This window comes from Sinocyclocheilus rhinocerous, unplaced genomic scaffold (genome assembly GCF_001515625.1).
Source record: "Sinocyclocheilus rhinocerous isolate Xijiao unplaced genomic scaffold, SAMN03320098_v1.1 scaffold4165, whole genome shotgun sequence".
In the NCBI taxonomy this organism is placed as follows: Eukaryota; Metazoa; Chordata; class Actinopteri; order Cypriniformes; family Cyprinidae; genus Sinocyclocheilus; species Sinocyclocheilus rhinocerous.
Genome location: NW_015654053.1, coordinates 93,532 through 99,440, shown reverse-complemented (window position 1 = coordinate 99,440; position 5,909 = coordinate 93,532). Strand labels below are relative to the sequence as shown.

Genomic DNA, 5,909 nt, shown 5'->3' with positions numbered 1-5,909 from the left:
CTTTTAAAATTATGGCAGTTTAATGCCTACAAAAACGGCTCGTAGGGACTACAATGAGCTACTTCCCGGGTTCGTGACGTCACAAACCCAGAAATTTACATAAACCCCGCCCCCGGGAACATGCAACAAAGGGGGCGAGGCCATGTTGCGTTGCTTTAGAGAAGAGGAAGAGTTGTTGCCATGCCATCAAAACTAGGGGTGCGTACATGGAAAAATATATTCGTATATGAATCGTGATTCTGACTTCTAACGATTCTAATAGATTCACAAGTTTCACAATCAATGTTCTAAAGCAGCGGTTCTCAATCCTGTTCCGAAAAATGGGGGCAAAAACAAAAGTGTTGCGTTTATAATTTTGTTCAGCGTATATTTAAATTTTTTGGTAATTATAGTACTTAGTTGAAGGTTGAACAAAACATCTTAAGAGTTATTAAGATCAGATTGTAATAATATTTCTCTATTTTTACTGTATTTTTTATCAAATAAATGCAGCCTTGGTGAGCAGAAGAAACTTCTTTTTAAAAAACATCCTTATTATTCCAAACTTTCGACTGGTACTTCCTCTTAGTTTTAAAGGGGTGGTTGATTGAGATTTCACTTTTTTAACGTTAGTTAGCGTGCAATGTTGCTGTTTGAGCATAAACGATATCTGCAAAGTTACGACGCTGAAAGTTCAATGCAAATGGAGATATCGTCTTTTAAAATTATGGCAGTTTAATGCCTACAAAAACGGCTCGTAGGGACTACAATGAGCTACTTCCCGGGTTCGTGACGTCACAAACCCTGCTCTGCATCTCTCTCTCAATCTCTCATTCAGATCACCAGCTCAGCTCCAACAATGAACTGTTCCAATTATACACTTTTATACCATTTATGCGGTTGCTGTACTGTATTAAAGCTTCAATCAGGATAAAACCGTATATTAATAGCTAACATAAGCAGTAGCATTTACAAATAACAGCGTATCTAAAAGTATGAGACAACAACAAACAAAAAACATACCATTAAGAGCTGTGTGCTTGCGATCCTCTTCACTAATGTCCTTTGCATCTCATTCGGGCTCAAATTGATAAGCAATATTGACGACGCCATTGTTTACAATACAACCGGAGCACATGCTGCTGAGCTGAGGGGCGGGACGTTTAGACGCGCTTTGGGCTGGCAATTTAGCGAATCACAACACACTGGGCCAGCTAACCAATCAGAGCCTATCGCATATTTCTAAGGGAGGGGCTTCATAAAACCAGGAACTCATCAGAGCATTTATCAGAGAAGGGACAGAGTGGTGTAGAATAAAGGTAAATTATGTGAAAAATAACGTGTTTTTTTAAAAACGAAGCATTAACACAAGTTAGACTGCACCCCAGAAACACAATCAAGCCTAGAAAAAAACCAGTCAACCACCCCTTTAATATAAAATATTAACCCAGTTATACAGTCACCTGTTGATGAATTTAACAATATTAAACACCCCTTTAAAGGCAGGACCCGTTCGCACACATTGCATTACATCAGTGTCCTCAGCGCTCAAGACTTTGGGACGCTGGCCATCTATAGCAGCTGGTCGTGGCTGAAGACAAGGCAACGCATTTCCTGCATCCCATATGTTTTTTTCAGGGCTTGCCGTGTTCCCGCTCCTCTGAGTGATGGCACAAATCCCATTCATATTTTTATCTCAGCTCTCGCCTCACTGCCATCATCCAGCATTAACCTGGATAATTTGGTCGTTGCTGCATGAATGCGTTTAATATTCATGCATTTGGAGGATGCATTTATCCAGAGAGATTTACAGTGTGTTTGAGGTATACTTTTTTATTATGGCCGGATGGTGTGACAGTATTCACTTTGCAATGGTAGAAATGTCAATTTGCACTGCTTACTTTCACTTACATCTGAGACAGACTGACAAACATATAATGTGAATAATGCAGAGTGGGTTGCGTCCCAAACAAGTCAAGATTTTGTTTAGGGCAAGACACTCTAGGTAAAACCATTGTTTGTTTGTTTTTCATGCACTGGACAATTTTTAGGGTTTTTGCTTCCATAACATGTCGTCTTTTTAGACTATTGGACAGAAAACATAGATAATGCACATTTAAGTGTTTATTTATTGCACTTTATCTATTTGCACCTGTAGATTTCAATTACAATATGTATCTTTGAAGCCCGCTTACATAAGCCGTAAACCAAAATTTACAGTATTCTGAAGGTTTTTACTGAGAGGTTTGTTCATATTTCATTCAGACTGATTTATGTAACATTTTATTCTGAAAAACGTCGTGAAATTTTTTATTTTTTTGACAGTATTTTCTGATTTATGAAGAAATCCGAATTTTCCGCTGAAAACCTTTAACTCTAAGTCAACAAAATCAAACAGGAATTTTGAACCTGGTTTTATCCAATGTTCAGATTTATCTTATGGAAATATATGCAAATTACTGCATATTTAATTGCATATTAATTTTATTTTTAGTTATCAAGTTAAACTAGATGAAAATGAGGTATTGCTTTGGAAATTTGCTGAAAGAAAACAAATGAATGTTTATTTTATTTCAAGTAATGAAAATGGTTTTTATTGGTTTTAATTTTAGTTTAATTTTTTGTTAACTATAATAACCCTGCTAATTTGCATATTTAAACAAAACATTTCAGAAAACTTGTAATACAAAACAATGGTCTTAATGTACTGTGATTAATCCAGTGGGGAAAGTAAGTGATATATATTTGTTAAAATTTTTAATTGTATAAATTTCACCTATAGTGTCTTGTCTTAATGTGGCAAAGCAATGTTGCGACTTGTTGAATTAATACAGAATTCAGCTGAGCATCATAGATGTGTATATCGGCTGTTTTACAAAGACTTGCTTGACTCGTGAGTAAAATCATTTAGTGCAAAAGATTTTAGTCACACCGATTGCATTTCATCAATACATTCATTCCTTGGCAACTGAACCCTTGACCTTAGTGTTGCAGCATCCCAGATTTATTAAACAAAGACCCGTTCGTGAACTAATGGCCCTTTTACAGATTTGCTGCTAAACCTGTGTAACTGCATTGAGTATCATCTCATGCAGTGCGCGCACAACCTCTCGCGCTCTCGCCGTGGTTTGAAAGATTAATTGTAGCCCTTTGCAGTGCGCTGGAACATGTGTCGAGAATGATGGCGCTTCCTCGCCGCCTCCTCCAGCCCACGGCTTTAATTAGCTAACGACGTGCACAGAGCTCACGCTTCACAGACCAACAAATGCAAGATGATATAAAGAGTGAGCAATAGCTGAGCAACTAGCGCCGATTAGATTAGTGAAACGAGAGAAGATGTGATGTAAAGACCATTTGCTGGGTGTAACGCGGAAACATAATGCTATTAAATTCACAATAAAATCGTATGTAGAGTGATAAAATACAGATAATAGGACACTGAGCTGCACATAAAGACCAAAGGCTGCATTTTGTTCAGATACAGACCTTGACGGGAAGCTTTTTTAGCATTTATGCAAGAAAATGAAGAGGTAAAGATACACATTGGGTGTGTTAATCATGCTTTTTGTTTTACTTCACATGCACCTACAGAAGATGCTCAGAAATGTAGTTTTGCACAAGTCTGCATCTCATAAACCAATGCATAGTGTTTCCAGACAAGCTTTATTTGCTATTATTTAGAAACAATACACAAAATGTGCACACATTAACTGTGAACGTAATTCTCAGCAAAAATGAATATCCTCCTGAAATCATTCAAACATGAATTAAAGGCAAAATTAAATACTGAAGTACAATAGTGACCATTTATTAATAGGACTTAATGGCGATATGTTGAATGTTCACAATATGTTCGCTATGATTTTGTGGGCAGTATTGTGTGATGATTTTAATGTTTTTATTGTCTGTTAAGTTTTCTAAAGTTACGTTTTATCTCATGACTCATGAGTAGGGAAAAACTGATATTGCAATATTTAGTTTTTCTGCTAAATGATTTGCGATATGACAAAATATAGGATTTTTTTTTTTTTACCAGCTTCAATAGGTATATTTGGAAAAAATAATTATTAATTCTAGGATGATTTGAGTGATTTTGCATGCGTCTGCGTAGAAAATAAAAACATTTTAAAAAGCTGAAACGACTTTTTATTGCAAACCATTTCAGAAGTAAACGATTTTTGAAAAACTTGGAAAATTTGGGTGTTCATTCTTGGGTATACTTTTTTCAAAAATCAACTCAAACCAAATGAAATCTAGTTTAAATAAAATAAAGTTTTTATAGGCCATATTGCCACTGTTTTTGACCCATTCAGTATGACTATAAAATATTATTTTTGCTGTGATTTTTAAGTAAAAATAATAAACAAAATAAGAACCATATTTCAGTTATACTAATGTAAATAACAAATAAAATAAAAAACATTCAATATGACTAAAATATGAATTTTACTGTGAATATTAAACATTTTCCTGCAGTTTTTGACCCATTCAATATGACTATAAATATATTATTGCAATAAAATATATATTGCAATAATACTAATGTACTGTAAAATTTAAAAAAATAAATGACTATAAAATATGATTCATACTGTGATTATTATTCAATTAAAATAATAAATATATTGCAGCAAAACTAAAGTATTGTAAAAAAAAAAAAAAAACATTTAATTTGACAAATAATTTTTACTGTTATTATTAAAAATAAACAAAATAAGAGATTATTTCAATAATAATAATGTACTCTAAAATAAAATAAAAACATTCCGTATGACTAAAATATAAATTTTACTGTGAATATTATATATATTCCCACTGTGCTTAATGCATTTACTGTTATTAATATTGCTATAAGATATTATTCTTACTGTGATTATTAAATTAAAATAATAAACAAAATAAGAAATATATTGCAGCAATAGTAATGTACTGCAAAATAAAAAAAACATTGAATTTGAAAATAAAACATGATTTTTACTGTTAATATTATACACATTTTGTTTTTGACCCATTCTATGACTATAAAATATAAGTAACTGTGTCTCTATCAGTTTTATTTCCATATATCATTCAGCTGTACTCATAAATATGAGAGCGTTCAGACAGGGAGGTTTTAACAGCATCTCCCCATTTCTCGAATGAAACCTGTGCCTTTGCATCCAGTTCTTGAAGTGTGCGGTGACTCAACTGTACCAGCCAACAGTTTTGAATGATTACAGTGTGTAACTGGGTCATCAACATTTGCAGCAGTTCCTTCACTTGTAGCACTTTCTCCTGTCAACCTTTTGTACTAGAAAGTCATTGTTCTCCTCCCACTAAATTATGGTTCCCGGGAGCCTTGAGAACTGTGACAGCCACAGCATCGATGTTCCCGCCGAGGCCGATCATTTGCACTGCTTTTATTGCGTTCAGATCCACTATGTTGTGTCTGAATGGAGAATATCAAACCTCACATCTCAGATGTTGCTGTTATGAAAGAGGTCAATCAGAGTTATGCAATCTGGACACCTGAGGAAACCAAGTGTGATTTCATCACTTTATGCCCATATAAATATTAGCATCTGCACCAAATTGCATCTTTTTGCTCCGTTTGAGTCTCTAAATAAATTTGAGCTGTTTTATTCCTCCCTATTCTCACTATATCAGATATATGAGCCATAAAAGCCTGATGGTCTTGTTGAAATATATAGCTGAGTATGGTCAGCATAACAATGGAAACTAGTCCCATATTTTCTGATAATAATACCAAGGGGCAACATGTTTATTGAAAATAGCAGAGGGCCTAAGACAGATCCTTGTGGCACTCCATACTTTACTGCCGTTAATTCAGATGATTTCCCATTTAATCGACAGTGTGGATCAAATAATGATACTCAACAAAAATACATATGCAAACCTTATATATATGTGTGTATATATATATATATATA

At 34.2% G+C, this 5,909-nt stretch overlaps 1 protein-coding gene across 1 annotated transcript in view; it reads left to right on the top strand.

The window, feature by feature from the left end:
- The window catches only part of LOC107716602 (FERM and PDZ domain-containing protein 4-like), a 60,853-nt gene that overhangs the window by 35,382 nt on the left and 19,562 nt on the right, over positions 1 to 5,909 (top strand). The window lies entirely within an intron of this gene.